Here is a 20,047-nt window from a genome sequence, read left to right on the forward strand (position 1 = left end):
AGTTCACAGCCCCACCAACAGTGTACAGGGTTCCCTTTTCTACTTCACACCAACACTTATTCTTTCCTGTCTTTTTGATAAGAGCCATTTAACAGGAGTGAGGTGATGTCTCACTGTGGTTTTGATCTGAATTTCTCTGGTCATTAGTGATTTTGAGTATTTTCTCATGTGCTTGTTGGCCAGTTGTATGTATTTTTGGAGAAATGTCTATTCTGACCTTCATCTAATTAAAAAAATCAGATTGTTTTTGTTTTTTGCTACTGAATTAAATGAGTTCTTTATATATAACCCCATATCAGATATGTGATTTTCAAATATTTGAAAATATTCAGTAGGTGGCTTTTCCTCTTGCTCATGATGTCCTTTGCTGTGCAGAAAAGTTTCAGTTTGACAGAGTCCAACTTGTTTCTTTTGTGTCTTCATACTTTAAGTTCACTTTTTGTGCACAAATTTGGTTTGTTTGTCATTTTTATTCAGTTTGAAAGTCTTTGCTCTTTTACTGGAAACTTTAGATAATTTATAATTAATATAATTTTTAATATGTTTAGGTTGGTTTTAACATCATATTTTCTTTTGTTTAGTATGTCCTTTTCCTCTTTTCTGTTTCCATTTGAATTAGTTTAGTTGAGTATTTTGTAGCTACATTTTTGTATTATTGACAATATGTTTTATTTCACTTAGTTTGTATAATATTTCCCTCATTACAATATACTTTCAAAAATATTAGTCCTTTTTATGTATATCATAATAACCTTAGAGCTGTATACTTCTATTTTCCTCTTCATTTTTTGTTCTCTTGTACATTTTACCCATGTTATGAACTTTAAAGTCTGTTACCATTTTAAAAACATTCACTTATTACTTAAAGAAACTTTAAAAATCACTAATAACTGTTATATTTACCACACATATAGGAGTTCTTAGATTTCTTTGTTTATATTGAAATTTGTATAGTTTTTGTTTTCTTTAGCCTAAAGAATTACTTTTAACATTTGTAATGGAAGTTTGATGCAAAAAACTATCTGAAATTTGTTTTTTCTAAAATATACTTCTTTTGCATTCATTGCTGAAGATGTTTTTCCCCAGATATACAGTTCTAGTTTTACTGTTTTTTGTTTCAGCAGTTTCAAAATGACATTGGATTGCCTTTTGGATTACATTGCTTTTGATGTTTGAAGTTATTTTTTCTTTGTTCCCTGTTTTATGTAATTTCCATTGTCACTGTTGGCATTTACAGTTTTCTCTTTATTATTAGTTTTCAGCAATTTAATTATGATGTGATTTCATTTGATTTTGTGTTTATTTTTCTTGTGCTTAATTATAATTTTCATCAAATTTTGAAAAATTTTGACAGTCATTTCTTCACATACTTTATCCGTCCTACCCTGAGGGTTTCTGGGTTGGACACGAAGACATATCTATGATATGCTGTGACTCAGAAATAACAGCAAAACAACTACAGTTTTTTTATTTTTTAAATTTTTAAATTTTAATTGTTGTTCAAGTACAGTTTTCTGTCTTTTACTCCCATCCCAGCCCACCCACTAAACAACTACAGTTTTAATACTGCTTTATAATTTTGCAAGTTGTTCAAACAATTACAAAGACTAGTTTATGTACTCAGTTACCTCACAATATAAAAGGGGGTGATAGACACAAAGAAAGTATCTATAATATGTTGTAAGTTCTTCCCCTGGAGGCTTGCATTCTGCACTGTGAGAAAGCAAAAAGTAGAGACCTAACTGTTCTGTGTTGGGGTGACTGCTCAGCCAACATGGCCATGTGTATATAACACGTGTATATAACACATTTCGGCTCCATATTAAAGAATGAATCTAGTGTATTAGCTAGAGAAAAAGAGAAGAGAGATGCATCATATACAGAGAAGAACATTTGAAAAGGCTTGGAGACTTACTGAGGACCTGTCCTTTGGGGAATGGGAAGCTGTTTGTTGCGGGGGAAGCTGGAGGGCCAGGGCTTGTGAAGAAAGAGGTGGTGAACGCATAGGTTGGCTCCGGGTTCTGAAGGTCCTTGGGTGCTTTGTTAGCAAATTTGGGTTTTGAAATTGAGGTATGATATTTTCTTGTTATGATGATTTATTTCATAGGATATCAAGGAAAGGGTGATTCAATCAAAGCAGCAAGTAACAGTCTCAGTTTTTAGTAACTTTGATACTGAGGTCCTCACAGGGGTTCCCTTTTGCCTCCTGACTTTTCAAATGTCTTGATTTCATAGAAGCAAATAACAGTGGGATAGGCTTTCATGTGCATGTTACAGTCAGGAAACAGGTAAGTTAGCAAACTGCCTTCGCCTTACTCACATGGGGCAGAAGTCTGACCTTGCATTTTGAGTTTGGGAGGTTTGGGATGTTGGTGACTGTTAGTTCAATGACTTAGTTGACTAAGCTAGGAAGGAAATATCTTAAACTGACATGAACTCTTGCCAGAAGATTAGCCAAGGAAATATTAGATTTCCCAAATCTAGTCTCTATCCCTTTAAAACAGATAATTTAGAGGGGAATAAAATATCTTGAAAATTAATGGCAATTTTGAAATAGAATATTTTGTCAAAATCAAATTCATTTCATTAAATGCTTGAGAAAAATGCAACGAGTAAATGAGGTATGAATAACTGTAAGATGGGACAATTACCACCTCAGAAACAATATATTTGTAAAGTTAATTCTTCTTGAACATGAACAATCCCCTTACACTTGACCCCTTTCTATTGCCTCTTCCATGCTTGAACTCTCCTTGAACTTTGAAGATCCATCTTGAGAGTATGATATGGCCATCTCTTTTGCATCTGGTTATTTTAGCTCCAATTTGCAGCCCTAAAATGGCAATTATGGTGATATATTGCTGAAGTCACCCGACATGGATTAGTATCGGGATCAGCACATTTATGCACAGGAGTAGTGAATGGAGACTGCAGCTATGATTTTAAATGACTTGATTAATTCTGAAACAACATTTCAGAGTCCATTAGGTCCAGCAGGTGTTGGGGTGCAGACCGTGTTTTTTTCCTAAGCAGCATATTCGATTAAAATGCCAAAGTATTTTGGATCCGTCTATTATCTTTCCGAGAATAGTTTCCTTTCACTCTGCTAAATCCCATTAACACTCACCACTCCCCCTGAAAGAGATCCTCTCCTTGTTCTGTTTCTACCCAAGTTCTCTTGTGTAAGTTACTAACTGCCAGCTCTGAGCAACTTGAACAATGTGTTCTGTTCTTGTTCAAGGGGGTATTTACATGACAAAGCTCCTGCTAAAAGCTCTTGCGGGTTCAGGTCAAAATAAGGCCAATTGTGCTGTTTATTCTTAGGGCCGTTTCATCAGCAACTCGTGTCAAGGTTAAAAATGTGTCTGGTCAATGCCTTGGTTCAGTGCTTGCTTTTACTGCTAAATATACATGTACGCGACATTATGCATCTCCCCTCTGCCCTCCATCCCATCTGGATGTCACTCCTCTAATAAAAAACCATGTAGGGCTGGGTTTTTCATTTACGTTCTTTGCAGTTTTGAATTCCTAGATTCTTTGTTGATTTTCATGGATTCTAAGGTATCTTTCTTTGAAAAATTCTGACAATGGGCATTTCATGCTTCATTACTTCCAATTCTTTTCTTTAAAGCATAAAGAACAAATAAATGGTTCAGTGGTACAACATTTGTAGAATAATCTCAAAACATGGTATCATGGATTATTCTGTCATCTCTTTCCTTAGCACAGTGTAGCTGTCGCCACTGTGGCACACATCAAAATGTATTCCAGCTATTTTTGTACTTCTACATTTGTCCTCTTTGGGAGTCATATTTTATTCTTCTACCTTTAGGCCGATTGCACATTTATCCACCCATCCCTCCATCCATTCATCTGTCCATTTACTTAACACTTTTAGAGCTTTACATTATTATTTTTGTTGTTATTCGATGAACAATGTGCTAGATATTCAATAATAAGTATTTTAATTACATTGAAATAAAAAGCTCTTGGAAGCCAAACCAAAACAAGTCATATAATTTTAGTCACCTAAAATTGATGCTTCTTTTGTAAGTGTGTAATATAATGAGAATATAAGAAATATATATAAAATTATGTAGAAGTAGGAGGCAAGACACTTGGATATTAGTATCAACTTTCTTACCACTGGCTGAGTTACTTGAACAAGTCACATCACCTCTCTGTCAACTTTTTCATTGTAAAATATGGATGAAACTATTTTCTCTACCCAACTTATGGTGCCGCTGTGAGAACATTTTACAACCATACAAAAATATTACTTGGTGTGATTATAAGGATGATAGTTGAAAGTATATGGCTATGTTTCAAATGTGGTGTGCCTGGGAATAATGTCTTCCATAGCAAGAATGTTAATGTTCATTATGAGGCTAGCCTACGTTAACTGATAAAACTATTCTGCTGTTAAAAGCTCCAAATTATAAATTTAGGTATACACTTAATGTGCTGGCCAATATAAATTTTATTCATAAGAAGTAGAGACCATGTTTAGTAATAACAGTTCAATTTTTTTTTCTGTTTTACTAAAAGGAACATAGTATAAAAATAGAATACAGATTACTTTCATGTTGAAAACTTGGAGGCTGAATTACCTAATAAATTTCTATTTTTGTTTTAAAATCATTATAATTTCAAAGGATAGTTCATAATTGTAATTCCTTAATGCTTAAGCTTAAAATTGAGTCTTTTAAAAATTCTGTTCATCTCTTTTTTCTTGCAAATTTTTAAATAACTGAGAGATAGGAGATAGGAGTCAGACAAATAGAAATCCTTATTACTCACAACAGCTGAGTTAGTGAGTATCACTTCAGATGTGCAGCCAGAGAGGGCTTGCTAATGTGTCACCATGGGAAGCTTTCCTCTCTTCTCAGAACTACAGCCCAGAGGTGGGACTTGATCTGCTCAAATATCTCTTTTGAGTGACTCAAAACTGGCTGTTAAAGAGAGGGACCTAGAAGATGCTGAGCTGAACACACTCAGTTCTTCTAAATTTCTCAGTTAGATCAGTCACTCTTCCCGTGAGAGGAGTGAGTAACTCGTCCATGCCACGCACCTCGGGGAAGAGAGTGGACATGTCCTCCTCTAGATCCAAGCAGGAGAAGTGTCCTCGACCCATCGTTGTCACCCGTTACCCACTGAGTTAACCGCACCACAACAGAAGCTCAGGCTGCACCACCAGCGGCTGTCCAAGTCCACTGGACAATCTGAGGGAGAGCGGAAAGACCTTGCCTTTCTATGTGTCTACTCCTACCCCTACCCCCACCCCATCTCCACTGTTAACATCTAACCAGGAGTCTGCTCCTCTAGTTTAAAATCAACAACAGAAATAGACCATTTCCTTAACAAAGAATAGTCTATCTTTTCCTTTAGGAAGGTGAATGTGTTAGTTGCTAAGGCCTCTTTCTGTTAAAAATATTTAGTATTCATGTAGGGAAATCATGAAGTTCAAAAATCAAATTTACTCTTTTTTTTGTAAGGTTTTCTTTTTTCTACTTTTGTCCTGGAAAACTAACATTGTTGATGTTAAATGGTAGATGATCAGATACTTCAAATCTCTTAATAGATGTCAATAGTAAATTGGTCAATTACTGATGAAAAGAATAAAAATTGTCAAAATATTATTCCAGTGCATGATGTTTGGTAAATGTCATCATTTCAGCATTATTTTACTTTCTAAGGCAACACTTTCTTGGATGGGGAGAAAAAGACTAATTGAATTTCACACACTGTGGTCCAACATCTATTGTGTGTTATAAGGCATTGTATTAAGTGCTATGGAAGATACAAAAACACCCAAACGTGAGCGGCTCCTACCCACTATGTATGAACAATTTCACCCAGAAGCATTCATATTCTAATAGAGATATGCCGAAATAAATGTCAATACTGGAGGCCAAGGACACAATGCAGGATCCCAAACAAAAGAGAACAAACCCCGAGCTGCCTAGATTAACAATAATGGAAAAGAGAGTCCAGTGCTAAAGATGCATCCTCCAGCTGGTGGGAAGTATACTGGAACAGAATGGGCCACAGAACCCACTGGAGTATTCTATGGCTGGTCAGTAGCACAAAGCCCTAAGTGTCTGAGAGTAAGCTTTGAATAGCTTAGTTAGTCTTTTGGTTTGAATAGATAGTATTGGACAGAAGTGTCTTAGGCCTTGGAAGAGTGTGAGAGGAAAGAGGAAGACATTTTTTGAATATCTTATCCCTGAGCTTTGAAATGAGAACCATGGACTCCTTATTCAAACTGAACTGAGATGATCAACCTATTTCAAATAGTTAAGAAACTGTAGAACTTAAACCTAGACATCTTAATGCCACAGGAGGCTTCTATATAGGGAATCACTTTACAGAATACTACACTGTCATTGCTTGAATTTTTTTTTAAAGTTTTTGTAAACATAATTAAGGTTTATGAAATTAACCAACACTCCATCTTCCTGGTTCAGAGACATATGTCCTCCTGAAAAGACCAAATCTGCCTTGACAATGGCATCCGAGCAGTGAGTCAGGGGTAGGTCAGTTTCTTATGTATTCTCTTGCTTCATATTCTTAGCTCCCAACTCATCAGGGAATTATAGAACTCTTAATGTTTGGAGTATTTAAAAAATCATCTAACAATAATCTCTCATCCATTTCAGTAATACCTTCTAAATATCTCTTATAAATGGTCAAAACCTTCTGAGGAAATTTGGTAGTTTAGTGATTCAAAGGTCTTTTGGGGGGGCTTGAAAATGGCTTTTTTTGGTAAAAATCCAGTGCCATACGACTTCCACCCTTCAATTTCATTTCTGACCTTTAGATGAATGAAGAGTGAATCTACATTCCCCATCTATGGATAACTCTCGTATGTCGGAATATAACTGTCTTCCCTTTGCTTTTTCTTTGAGCCAATCATATGCAGGTCCTTCAGCAACTCTGTGTGGCATCCTTTACCAGGGGCATATCTTAGGAATAATCTTTCTCTGTACTGTAACATTTTTATTTATTTCATTACCACTGAAATTACTATACTCTCACCTCCCCTCCCCCTTATTGGAAAATTTCCACATTTCTCTTCCTACGAACTGTTATAGGATGACTTGGAGGCATAGACAAGTATTGGTCTTTGTGTGATCAGATAGACTCATAGAGTTTTAAATGTTTGAAAGAGACTCAGAAGGGAAAGCTTTTATGCTTCAGGGATGCTCCACAGACCACTACTCTGTGCAGGTTGCTTACTTATCAACTTCTGAGTGAGCAGGAAAATTGGTAGCCCATTTTCTTAGCATTTAATATGAATTAGCACAAAACAACTGGTCTGTCATGTTCTATGCGGCCATGTATGTGGACCTCAGAATAGACTTATGTCTACCTCTTAATGGGTTAAAGCAGGAAAAAATATTTCCAAATGATTGAAACCAAACATTTCTTGTGGAAAGATGTTTTATTTTGGGTCTAATTTATCTGTTTGATGACTGTATGTATTAATTTTTCAAGGCATTTTTATTAGCTCATTTTTCTTGACTTTTTATTGCAGAAGAGTTAGAGTGCAAATACCAATGCTTATCCAGAAATGGCCATTTGGTTGATGTTGAAGGAATCTCAACTTTTGACTTGGATTAGCCAGTTGTTAAAACTGACATTTCTCTGAGAGTTTCAAATGATAGCAGGGTCATTTAGGCAACACAAAAATTTTAAGAATTTCCTTTACGTCCAGTTTTGAGAGAGAGGACTATAAAAGAAATAGTGAATGGGTATTCTGAACAGCTAGGGAAACTAACCTATGTACGTCGGTGATGTGGAGTGCCAGAGGTGTGGAGTGGAATGTGAGTTCACATGTGGAGCAGGAGTCAGGAGGTGACGTGCGAGGGACTGTGTCTTAGATGCACCGGATGGCCATTCCTTACTAGAACTTCTATGGTCGACCATTGCCCCAAACAACAGCAGCTGGTTAATATGTTTTGCCTGAGAAAACAGGTAACCAAAACTTGACACCCTTCTGGGGAGTGGAGAGTGGGCAGACTTCATGTCTCCATGTACACAGAGGGGTCTTCCTTCCAAGTCCACGCTGAGCGCCTCCAGAGCCTCCCTGGGTTTTCTTCCCCAACCTCTGTAATGAACGGAGAGGAGTGGCAACACCCCATTCCCTGTTCCAGATATGAACCATTGTCCTGAAATATTTCCTCTGAAGCAGAATTTGATCTCAGGCCCACAGCATCCTTTGTTCACATTTCTCATTCTGCTCTCTACTAAAGTGGTGCGTTTTAATACTGGAAGCTCAAAATGGACCTGAAAACAGAGCAGGTGGATGTACAAATCCTTATTTTTTTAATTCTGTAAATTCCATTTCTTCAGAATGGGCAATTTTTCTCTGCCTAGCAGCAAGAAGAGAGTTGAAGGGATTTTGGTGACATTCCCTTTGTTTAATGAAGCTTGGAGCTATGGGCAACTGCCTTGAACTGCCGTTATTATCTGCATGAGTGAATAAGGGCTGAGGGTCCAGGTCTGTGCAAAGACTTTTATTGCAAATAGGCACATTGATCATTCATAATCAGACCTACCAGGTCAGCAGTGCTGTGGCAACGGCAAGCCCCAAAAAAGCTGACCAAGGAAACACTAGTGCTTATGGGTTAATGTAACATTCAAACGGAATGAGATCCTTCTTATTTTTTTTCTTACAAGTGTGTCCCTTGGCTTTCTTCTGACAGAGAAGCGGGAATGAGAACCAACACACATTTGAACTATATCCCACACAACCAATCACAGAGCATCCCCCGCTCATCCGAGGTCTACCTGTTTCTGAGCTGTTTCCTTTGGAGGTGCGTTCCTTCTGTGTAAAGGTTTGTGCTTCCATTACCGTACCATTTAGGGTATTGTGGTGGTGGCTCATGATAAATACATTGCCTTCTGTTCCCCAATATTTACTCACACTAGACTCACCTTCAAAGGCACCCCTAGTTGATGCTTCAGAGTGAATGTCAAAGCACAAGTTTGTTTTGTCATCATTTCTTTAGCTAGTAAGCTTTTAAAATAGACTTTTGAATACACAGACATCTTATTTAAAAAGTCAGCTTTCTTGTGTTATTGCATTTGTGAAAATGTGATAAACATCACTATCCTGAGCAGTCAGAGGGATGTGTATTCACAGCAGTGTCTTGTGTATCGGATTGTTGACACAATAACACAGAGATTGTTGAAAAGGGGTGTGCCTTCTCCTAGGTTACACATTTGGAAGAACTAGCTAACACATGCATTTTAGATTTTAGGCCTCCTGATTGGGCTCAAAAGAGTGGCAAAGCTAAGGAGGTATTACTCACATAAGGGCACGACGGTAGTGGTAGGGATGTCAAATTTGAGCAGTCTGAAATCAAAGAGGACAATTTTGAAATGAATAGCATATGGTGAAAGCAGCAGAAACTTAATCTGATGTTCTGTGTTCACACAGAGAAATGTCATTGGTAGCTTACTTTGAATGGGATGTGCTTTGTGAATTATTTTTCTTTAGGTGATGGATTTGCAATACTATATTCACAGGCGATCACTCTGTTGGCCTTGTGACCAATGGCAGGCATGTGTCAGATGGCCAGCAAGGGTGAGGGGTTCACGGACTCATTTGAGTGATGAACCCATGAGCTTGTTAATATAATGTCCTCATCACCTATGCTAAGTGAACACAAAGTGGTTGAAAGGGTTAAGAAGGAAAATGTGACCAATTTGATAAGCACTTCTTCAGAGACTTGATATGGGTGGTTATGGGAATTCAACTCAGGGCATGATTTTTCCATCTGATGCTGAGACATGAGGAAGTGTTTTACATCTAAAACAACAAAATATACACATTTACCTATGAAGGCATTTTTAGATTTTTTTCCACATTGTCAAACAAACTCAAAATCATTCCAAAACAGTGTTTTCACAAATTTTATCATTGATTTTGTGCTCAGTGAAATATTCATTCCCTACCTAGGTATCGGTAATTTGATTTAAACCATTAATTTGAAGAAGTTGAATCATAGAATTTTGGAAATAAAAGGACTTTATGATTTAATCACTCGCTTTGTAACTAAGTCATCTTGAGGCTCAGGAAAGTAAATGACTGTCCTGCGGGTCCCAGGCTGGGGATTATCAGAGGCTTAACGGGCTCCTCAGTTCTAGCTCAATGTTCTTTATCTTACTCTCTATAATAACTTGTATTTTTTAGGTTTCTTCCTTTCTTTCTTTTTAAACAAATGAGCATTCGTGGTGCAAAAAACCTTGAATATAACCATTTTGGTAAACATGGTAATTTTGAATGACCCTCGTGTAGTTTTTTATATGTCTTGTCATTTATTTGGCTAGTAAACTGATACAACTGATTTTTCAATACATTTTGTGTCCTTTTAAAATGTTTTATTTGTAAAGTATTTCATATGTAAAGTTTTAACAGAACAACAAACCCCCAATGTCTTTACCTAGCTTCCACAAGTATTACTATTTTATCATATTTGCCTCATTCTCTATTATATACACTTATTATTATTTATTTCTGAACCATATAAGATTGTTGCAGATATTACCCCTTAGTATTTCAGTGTGTCATTTCCTAAAAACAAGGTCCCTTTCCTACATAAGCACAGTATAGCCATCAACAAGCAGGAAGTAAGCAGTATACAATTACAATCCACATACATACGCCATTCAGATTTTACCATTTGTTTCAATTACAGGCTTTAGAGTCGCAGGATCCAAATGAGAATCATGTGCTACCTTTAGCTTTTATGACTCTTCAGTCTTCTTCAGTCTGGATCCTCCGCCTTCCCGTGTCTCTCATGACCTTGACTTTTTTGAAGAGGGTGGGTCAGTTACTTTGCAGAATGCCTCTCCATTGGGGTTTGTCTGAGGTTTTCCGCTGGACGATGGTTAGGTTATGAATGTTTGGTAGGAGTGCAACCGAAATGGTGCGGTATTATTTCCGGAGTATAATAATGAGAGGTACACCCTGACAGGTTTTCCGGTTCCCGGTGTGGTGCCCTGCGGTTACTAGGTTACGGCGTTATCTGCCAAGCTCCTCCCCTGCAAAAGTATTTTGTACTTATTAACTAATAAGCAATTAACAAGTATTCATAGGGAGACAGATGTTTCCTTATCAAACTTTTGTCTGTTAATATTAATCTCGTTGATGATGTTTTTCTAAAACTATTTTTTCATTGGTGCTAATTACTTTCTAATGCCAAGATTCCTTCTATATTGTCAGTTGACATTTGACTCTAAGCAAGACTTTCCCCATCTCCTGCATTTTTTATTTAAGAATCATATGCTGTTATCAGTATGAACTCAAGGATATCAATTTTATTCACTGAGTTATAACGTTCTACAGTCATTTTTATTTTGATATTCTGTTACATTTTTGCCCAGTGGGAGTTCCTTTAAACAAGATCTCATGTTTTCTTTACAAATGCCCTTCATTTTGGGGAGGGTAATAAAGGAATTTATTACTTTCTGACAGGCCAAGATATCCCAGGATTTTCAAAGACCATTTTTATCCTGGCTCTGAAATCAGCCAGTTCTCTAGGGAACCTTAGATTTTCAGCGGAGGGTGGTATTTAGAAACCAAGATCTGTGCACTAGGTGTGCTCTTTGTTATAGGGCATTATTGCTTATGGGTCCTCTCAGTAAAAAAAGACCTAGGAAGTATATATGTGTATATGTGTATTTATATATGTGTACATTCACATGTACATACATATACACGTGTATTCATACAAACATGCATATCTACTTCTATATCGTTGTATATATAGTTCCTATCATCTATCTTAAAAAAGAAACTTGAATACTTACACTGATACCCTTAATTCCAGTGAAAATGTAATGGGGAATGGATACACTATACTTATGTATAGCTACTCATATTGATCATAGTAAATATTAAAACCAGCTTGTTACTCTAAGTTGATTTTTCTCTCAAAGCTAGAGTTTATTGGTTAAAATTCCTTTTCTAAAGTATACTTTACTAGAACCAACAGATTCAGTTCCTGCGTGAACCTCAGAAACAGTCTGACCTTGGAGTCCCAGCAACTCAAGGACGCCGACCATGAGGATCCACACGGGACCAGCAAGGGCACTTGCCTGCACGTCCACAGCCCCTCCCTCTCATCTTTTTGTTCTGCTTTTCCTCTCCTTCCTGTGAAAACCTCTGTCTGCACTAAGATGTTAAGTTGTAACCGTAATTAAGTATATTTAGTCAACCTTGTGCTTCAGTTCTCCGAGTTGTGAGATACACCGGCACTGGTCATAAACCACAGGTGTTCAGGGAAGGCAGGAAGCCAGTGCAAATAGAGACAAAACATCAGAATCAAGGGAGTGAGTTTGGGAAGAAGTTGTGTGAGTACCCCCCCCCCACCAATTATTGCCAAGAGAAAAGCACATTTGCATTCCCCTAGAAATTCCTCTCCTCCCAGTTCTCACCAACGTTCTGTAAGAATTGCTGACTTGATCAGAGAGGTTAAGATGGTTTTGGGAGACAGAAGTCTGCCCATCTGCTTGGGATGCCGGCTCTTGAACAAATCATTTTTCTTCTCACCAACACCTGTCTCAAAAAGTTTGGTTTTCATAGTTACGGGCAGCCAAACCTGGCTTTGATTACAAAAACAACAGGGTTTATTCTCTAGCTTTTTCCTTTTTCATACTTATAAATCCTTTTTTTCAACAGGAAGAAAATCTGACTCTCATCCCCCACAATTTATTTACTTATCTGCTTAATCCCCTTGTATCTATTGATATCAGAGGCAAACAGGCCAGCTCCTTGGCTCTGACATCATGGGCCCCAACTATATGGGATTTCTCCTTAGTCCTGGGCCCAGAAAATACACCAGTCAAGTCCCTGAACTGGCTAAAGTGGGCTGGGCAGGGTGTTTTCCCTCCTCCAGGTCAATTGGGCTCTGATAAAACCCCAGCTGATTCAGCTTTGGCTACCTAGTTTCTCCTGATTAGAACAGAGTGCTGGGACTAATTACAAATTGTATCCTTTTCTTTCCTCCTGCTAGAAGCTCATGAGGATTTTTCTCCCGCATTCACAGTGAGGACCTGGTAGGGCTCCTGGAGTTAAAACTCACAAGTTGTGCCCCCTTCCCTCCACCCCAGGATGAATCAGTTAATTACAGCTCATATTTTCCTACTCTGGCACTGGTTCCCCAAGGTTCAGCTTGTTGGGTTCTGCTCTGGTAAGCTGTGATTCTCTGTATTTGCCTGTCAGTCTCTACAATTTGGGGGGGCTGTAATTTGCCCGGTGATCTGACTTCTCTTATGAATTTACAGAGAGTTGTTGATTTTTAAGTTTGTTCAGCCTTTTACTTGTTGTTTGGATGAAGTGGCAACTCCCAGGCTTCTTATATGTCAGGCCGGAAATTGGAAGATTTTTCTTAGGCCTTTGCAATCTCTCTTGCTGTGTCCTGTAGTTTTAGTGAGGTGCACAGGTCTTGCACACATTTTGTTAAGTTTATCCCAAGCTATTTTACATTTATTGATGGGTAATTTTTACAATAGTTTATTGGCACTATGTAGAAATACAGTGATTTTTACATACTGAACTTGTATCTTGCAACCACGCTAATAAGTAGCTTTTCGTACGTTCCTTAAGATTTTCTACATTAATGTTATGTCTGAACAGGAACGTATTTTATTTTTGTCTTTTCCAATTTATTTTCTTTCTTTATTTTAGTAGCTAGTACCTTTAAAACAATGTTGCATAGGGTTGATAACAGTTTTTTGCCTTATGCCTCTTAGGGGAAGTAGTCAGGTGTGGATTTTTTTGTAGATGCCTATTGTATTCATGAATTTACCTTCATTTTTAGTTTGCTGATAGTTTAAAAAATAGGTGTTAAATTTTATTAGATACTTAAGCTTGGTAATATATGGAATACATTGAATTACTTTAATAGATTTTTTAAAAATATTTTCTTTATTTTTCAAGAGAGGGGAAGGGAAGGAGAAAGAAAGGGAGAGAAAATCAGCCATATGCATACGTCCACTGAGCTACACCAGCCAGGGCACTTTAATAGATTTTTAAATGCTAACCAATCTTGTTCTTTTTAAGAAAAATGCTACGTAGTCGTGATGTAGTATAGATTTTATACTTTCCTGAATTTTATTTGCTAAATTTTAAAAGTAATTTTTACAACTACTTTTATGAAGAGTGGTGTATGATTTTCATTTTTTAATAATGGCCTTTGTATTTTTGGTTTTAATCTGGACAATGCTGGCTTTATAAAATGAGTTGGGAAATGTCCCTCCTTCTTCTATTTCTGGAAAAATTTGTGTATGTTTGGTATTTTTTTCGTGTTTGGTGGAATTTACTAGGGAGGCTATGGGGAGCTGTTGTTTTCATTGTGGAAAGGTTATTCAAAGTTTCCATTGATCCAGGTGTCTGAGGTTATCTGTAAATTCTAGAGTGACATTTGATTACTGGTGTCTTTTAAACTTATGTCTATTTTATCTAAGTTGTTGAATTAGGAAAAAGTTGAAGTTAAAATTCCCTTATCCTTTTAATATTTAAAAGGTATTCAGTAATGACCCAACTTGTATTTTTGATAGTGGCGATTTGAATGTCTTTTGTTGTTGCTGTTTTCTCTTGATAAATCTGGGTAGAGTAATTCAATTTTATTGATGTTTTGAAACATCAGCTTTTGGCTTCATTAATGTTTCCCTACTTCATATTATATTTGAATTTGCTCTTGACTGTCTTAACTTGCTAAGGAATCATTAATATTAATGATTAATAACTTTGGGTGTGTTTTTTTCTTTTTCAAGTGTCTTAGTGTGGTTGCCGAGATCTTTGATTTGGTGTAAGATTTGATCTAAACCTTTTTTCTAAGCATGTTAGGCTGTAACTTTCTCTGTAAACACTGCTTTAGCTGCACCCCTGAAACTTCAGTGTGATACAAATTCAGTATCATCTAGTTCAAAGTGTTTTCTTATGTACTCTGTGATTCTTATCTTGATTTGAGGGTTGCTTAGACGTTGTTTTAATTTGTAATATTTGAACTTTCTAGATGTTTTATTTTTATTGACTTCTAAGTTTTGGCCAGAGAAAATATCATTTTAAAATTTCCATCTTTAAATTATATTAAGACTAATTTTATGGTCCAGTTTATGCTTAATCTTGGTTTCTGTTTCATATGCACTTGAAAAGACTATGGAATCTGAAGTTGTGGCAATATAGTGTTCTTTAAATGTCAAATATCAGTAATTTACAGTGGTTGACAATATTGTTCACATCACTATTATTATAGATGGTTTTTCTAGTTCTATTAATTGCCAAGGAGTGCATTAAAGTCTTCTACTAAGATTGTAGATCTTTTTTTCCCCCAGTTTTTGCTTTATATGCTTTAAAGCTCTCTGATTGGGTATAGTAGCCCCCCTTTCTGCTCAGGGAATATGTTCTAAGACTCCCACTGGATGCCTGAAACCATGGAGGTTACTGAAGCCTATATATACTATGATTTTTTCCTATGCAGACACACCTATGATAAAGTTTAATTTATACTAGGCAGAGTAAAAGATTGACAGTAACTACATATTAAATAGAAAAGTTATAACAGGATGCTATGATAAAAGTTATGTGAATACTATCTCTCTCTCTCTCAAAATGTCTTGTACTTTACTCACCCTCCTTATGATGATGTGAGATGATAGAGTGCTTACATAATGAGAGGAAGTGAGGTGAACGATGTTGGCATTGGGACAGCGCTTCAGGCTACCACTGACCTTCTGATTATACATCAGGAAGATCATCTGCTTCTGATGGTCCTGGCTCATGAAGTCATGATGCTGTTAATGGCTGGATGTCAGGAGCAGATGATGGCAACGGTTGAGGAAACTTACTATTTTGTTGACTGCAGTTGACTGTGAACAACTGAAACCAAAGAAAATGGAACTGTGGAAAAGGGCGGACTTCTGTATTCATAATTGTTTTATCTACTTGATACATCAACCTTTATAATAATGAAAGATCCCTCTCTATCTCTAAAATAGCACTGGTCTTCACTTATTTTTGTTGTGTTAATATTCAATTGTTCTTATTATTTACAAAAACGTCTTGACAACTTTTAGTTTCAGTGATTATGTTTTCTTTTTCTTTTCTTTTCTTTATTTATTTTTAGAGAAAGGGAGGGAGAAAGAAAGGGAGAGAATCATCAACGTGTGATTGCCTCTTGTGTGTCCCCAACTGGAGACCTGGCTCACAACCCAGGCATGTGCCCTGACTGGGAATCAAACAGGCGACCCGTTAGTTTGCAGGCTGGCACTTGATCCACTGAGCCACACCAGCCAGGGCTGTGTTTTCTTTTTCAGGTCTTTTAATAGAGGAAGATAGTTTATATGCATGTGACATCTCTGCCTATTGATTCAACCCTTTCACATTTAATGTAATTATTGCTGTGATTGCATTTAGATCTGCTTCCTTACTATTTGCTTTAAATTCCCTCTTTCTGGAATTCCAATTGCATGCATGCTGGACCAATTTAGATGTTCTGTTCTTTTGATTGGAGAATTTCTATTGATTTATTTTAAGTTCACTAATTATTTTTTTAGTCACATCAGTGTCTGCTGTTGAGCTTATCTAGCTAATTTTGTAGATTCCTCCTTAGTTTCCAACTGTTCCGCTCTGTTTGGGTTATGTACTCTGAAACTTTAAGCTTTCGGAGACCAAACTGTGCACAGTTTGGAAATGTGCTCAGCTGTGAAAAACATTATTAGACTCGGATTCTGCATGGACTTACCTTTCAGAGGATCTCCCTCTATGGTCTGTCGCTGTGTTTCTCACCATCCTTGTCAGCCAGTAATTCGGACAACTTTCGGTCTGAACTCTAGTCTGTTTCCTTCTGTGATTCTTTTACTGTCAGGATTTCCCCATTACATTTCTAGCTATTTTTTTCTGCTCTGAACTTCAGTATGTGACATTTTTACTCTGTATGCTTACGGATTTTCCCTACATCATTTTCTGTAGCTGGGGGTGTTGGTAGTGCTTTTGTACCAAAAAGTCACAAAGTCAAAATTCTTATTCCTTTCAGTTACAGTTTTTAAAAGGGTAAATTTTTTTCTGCTTCTGTCTGGTTTTAAATGCTTTGTAGTATAGTTAAATAATTGTTCTATATTTTGCTTCTCTTATTTTGATAAGTATTATCTGTGGCGCATTTGTATGACCACATCACTCTTTAGTCATTTACCTTCTCCACTGTTTCTGAAATGGTGGTGTTTTTGGTGGGTGTTGCTCCTGTGTTAATCCATAGCTGTTTGCTTTTCATCTTCTAAGATATTTAACATTTCTATTTCTTTCTTTTTAAAAAAAAGATCGTTATTTATTTATTTATTTATTTATTTATTTTATCTTTAGTCAGGAAAAGGGAGGGAGAGAGTTAGAGAAACATCAATGTGTGGTTGCCTCTCACATGCCCCCCACTGGGGACCTGGCCTGCAACCCAGGCCTGTGCCCTGACTGGGAATCAAACCTGCGACCCTTTGGTTTGCAGGCCTGCACTCGGTCCACTGAGCTATGCCAGCCAGGCTAACATTTCTATTTCTTATGTCATCTTTTATTGTTTTCCAAAAAGTATTTATTTATTCATTTATTAATTTTTTCTGTTATTCAGAAAATCTGAAATTGAGTAGAAATAGATACAGATAGATATTAAGGATCCCACATTTATCCAGTCTTCTTGAAATGAGTTATTTGAATATTGTGTGTCTCTTAAATTTTGCATTCATAGATCAATTAATTAATCTATGCAGTCAAGACTAGTTTGAATGATATTTCTTTTAAAAATAAAGTAAAATTGATAATGAAAGGTTATTTAAATTTAGTTATTCAGGATAGAGTTTAAATAAACTTGCTTTAAAATTGGCAAGTTCCTTATTATTTTATTTTATTTATTTTAGATACATACAGTCTATTATCTTTAGTCTTCCTTTAAAAGTTTTCTATAATATTTGTTTTTTCTAGTCTTTATTTCAAATATATGTAAGCATGTTCTTACATATATTTTGTATGTAAAACATACATATAAAATATACATCCTCTTACATTCATAAGAAGCATCTTCTTATTTTTTATGCATAGTTTATTTTCAGGTCTCATATACTCATCTAGATATAAACCGCTTGTGAGTAGAGATTTGGCCCATAGAAGTAACTCCAGGGCTTTGGTGATGTTGACTAAAAACTCTGCATTATTTTACCTGTCTCCAGTACACTTTACATATAGTAAATGAAGAGAGGCCAATTCCCTTACGATTCCTAAACCTGAGCACTTCTTGGATGTAAATTTTATAAGGAGACTATTTAAGAAGGTATAGATATTTTATTTCTTTCTACCACTGGCTATATGTATAATATTTTATCTTTTTAGTTTTTAGCAAAATTAAGCACTATCATTTTAAATCTTTCTCTTGCTTAAACATTTTTCTTTTTATATAAATGCTTTTTAATGTAAGATATAGAGATCTTGCTCTTTAATAATAAATTTTTAGAATTTCAAGATATTTTTCAAGCAAGACTTGTAAGATATGGTAATGTAAGACTTTTGAAAGAATTTTAATTATTTGTTTGCCACATGTAACCACGGTAAGCCTCCTTGTTTGAAGTTCCAGAGTTCAAGTAAATAAACAGTTTATTGCCATTAACCTCTATTAAAAATGATACAAGGAAGAGTTCTCTAAAATTTGAGATTAGTTTGTTGCATACTTTGCTTTTGTGTGAATTATAATCTTCACAGGAATAGATAAAAATATATATATAAGCAACTACTACCTTGTACAGTATTTTATTTATGAAAACACTAAAGAGTATGCCTATATATTGGTAATTAAGCTACAATTGAATGGTGTGTAAATAGTAATATAGTATCTGAAGTTATTCTAAATTATAAGTATTTGAAAGAATTACATAGGAAAATCCAACTCATCTTTGTTCAGAAAATAATTAGATATATTTTATTCTTCCATATCTTTGTCTATCATTATTTTTTAGACAAGGATATAGGGGCATATTAATATTAAAAAGAACATTGACATTTTCTGTTTATTGTTCTGAATTTGTGATTTGATCGGACAATTCAAGTTAGTAACTTTAGTATCTTACACTGGATATACTTGCCCTTTTTTGAGGAGTTCAGTGTTGTTTTTGCCATTTCACCTCTTTTATAGTTACTTCATTTGTAAGTATTGCATCCCCAAAATTACACTACTAATCTAAAGAAAAAACAGTTATTTAATTATGTCTCTCCAAGTACCTGTGGAAATTATTATTGTTGATCATCAGATATTTCTAGCTCTTTTCTTTCTGCATGCTTACCTGTCCCCTTTGGTATTAAGTATGATCACATACCTTGATTTAGGCCAGTGATGTGTGTGATTTCCTTGTGAAAAATGTTAAGAATCTGTGCGTGGTTTGCCTTCCAGAGGCTGCAGTGAATAGAGCCATTGTTGACCCACCCTGCATATGAAACAGACTTTTATGTGATAAGGCATGAGATTTTGTTTGTTGCTACAGTATATTTTAGCATGTTCTAACAGATACAAAATTTCTTACCCAAGAGGCATGTCACTAGTCTGAAATGCGGGGCATTGGCTTAGCTTTCGGGTGGGAGGTAATGAAGAAACTGTTTCTGGAGGCTGCAAAGATGGCAGTCTATCGTGTGGCAAAACCCTAGGTAAATTGTGGAGATGTGAAAACAAGATAATGTACCCACTGAACTTGTAGCTCTAGGAGAAAGAGGTTCAAAAAAACAGTTTTAGTAGTGCGTATTGGTGACGGTGGCTGGGTTGAGCAGGAGTTATCTGAAACAGACAAGATCAGAAAATAATTAGCTTGAAAGTAGAAAGGAATGGAAATAGAGTACATAAACTCAAGGTCTTGTAGAATTTTAAGAGGCAGCTGTTTTCTGAACTCCAACTAGTAAAACAGAGACTGTGAAGCGTTTTGAGTCATGGGGCTGATTGAAACTCAGCCTACTGACAACAATCCAATTAAGGTACATGGCTGTTTAAATTGTCTAGAACTTCTGAATGAATGA

The sequence above is a fragment of the Artibeus jamaicensis genome, unplaced genomic scaffold (genome assembly GCF_021234435.1).
Source record: "Artibeus jamaicensis isolate MK-2021 breed Jamaican fruit bat unplaced genomic scaffold, CSHL_Jam_final scaffold_1031, whole genome shotgun sequence".
Lineage (NCBI taxonomy): Eukaryota > Metazoa > Chordata > Mammalia > Chiroptera > Phyllostomidae > Artibeus > Artibeus jamaicensis.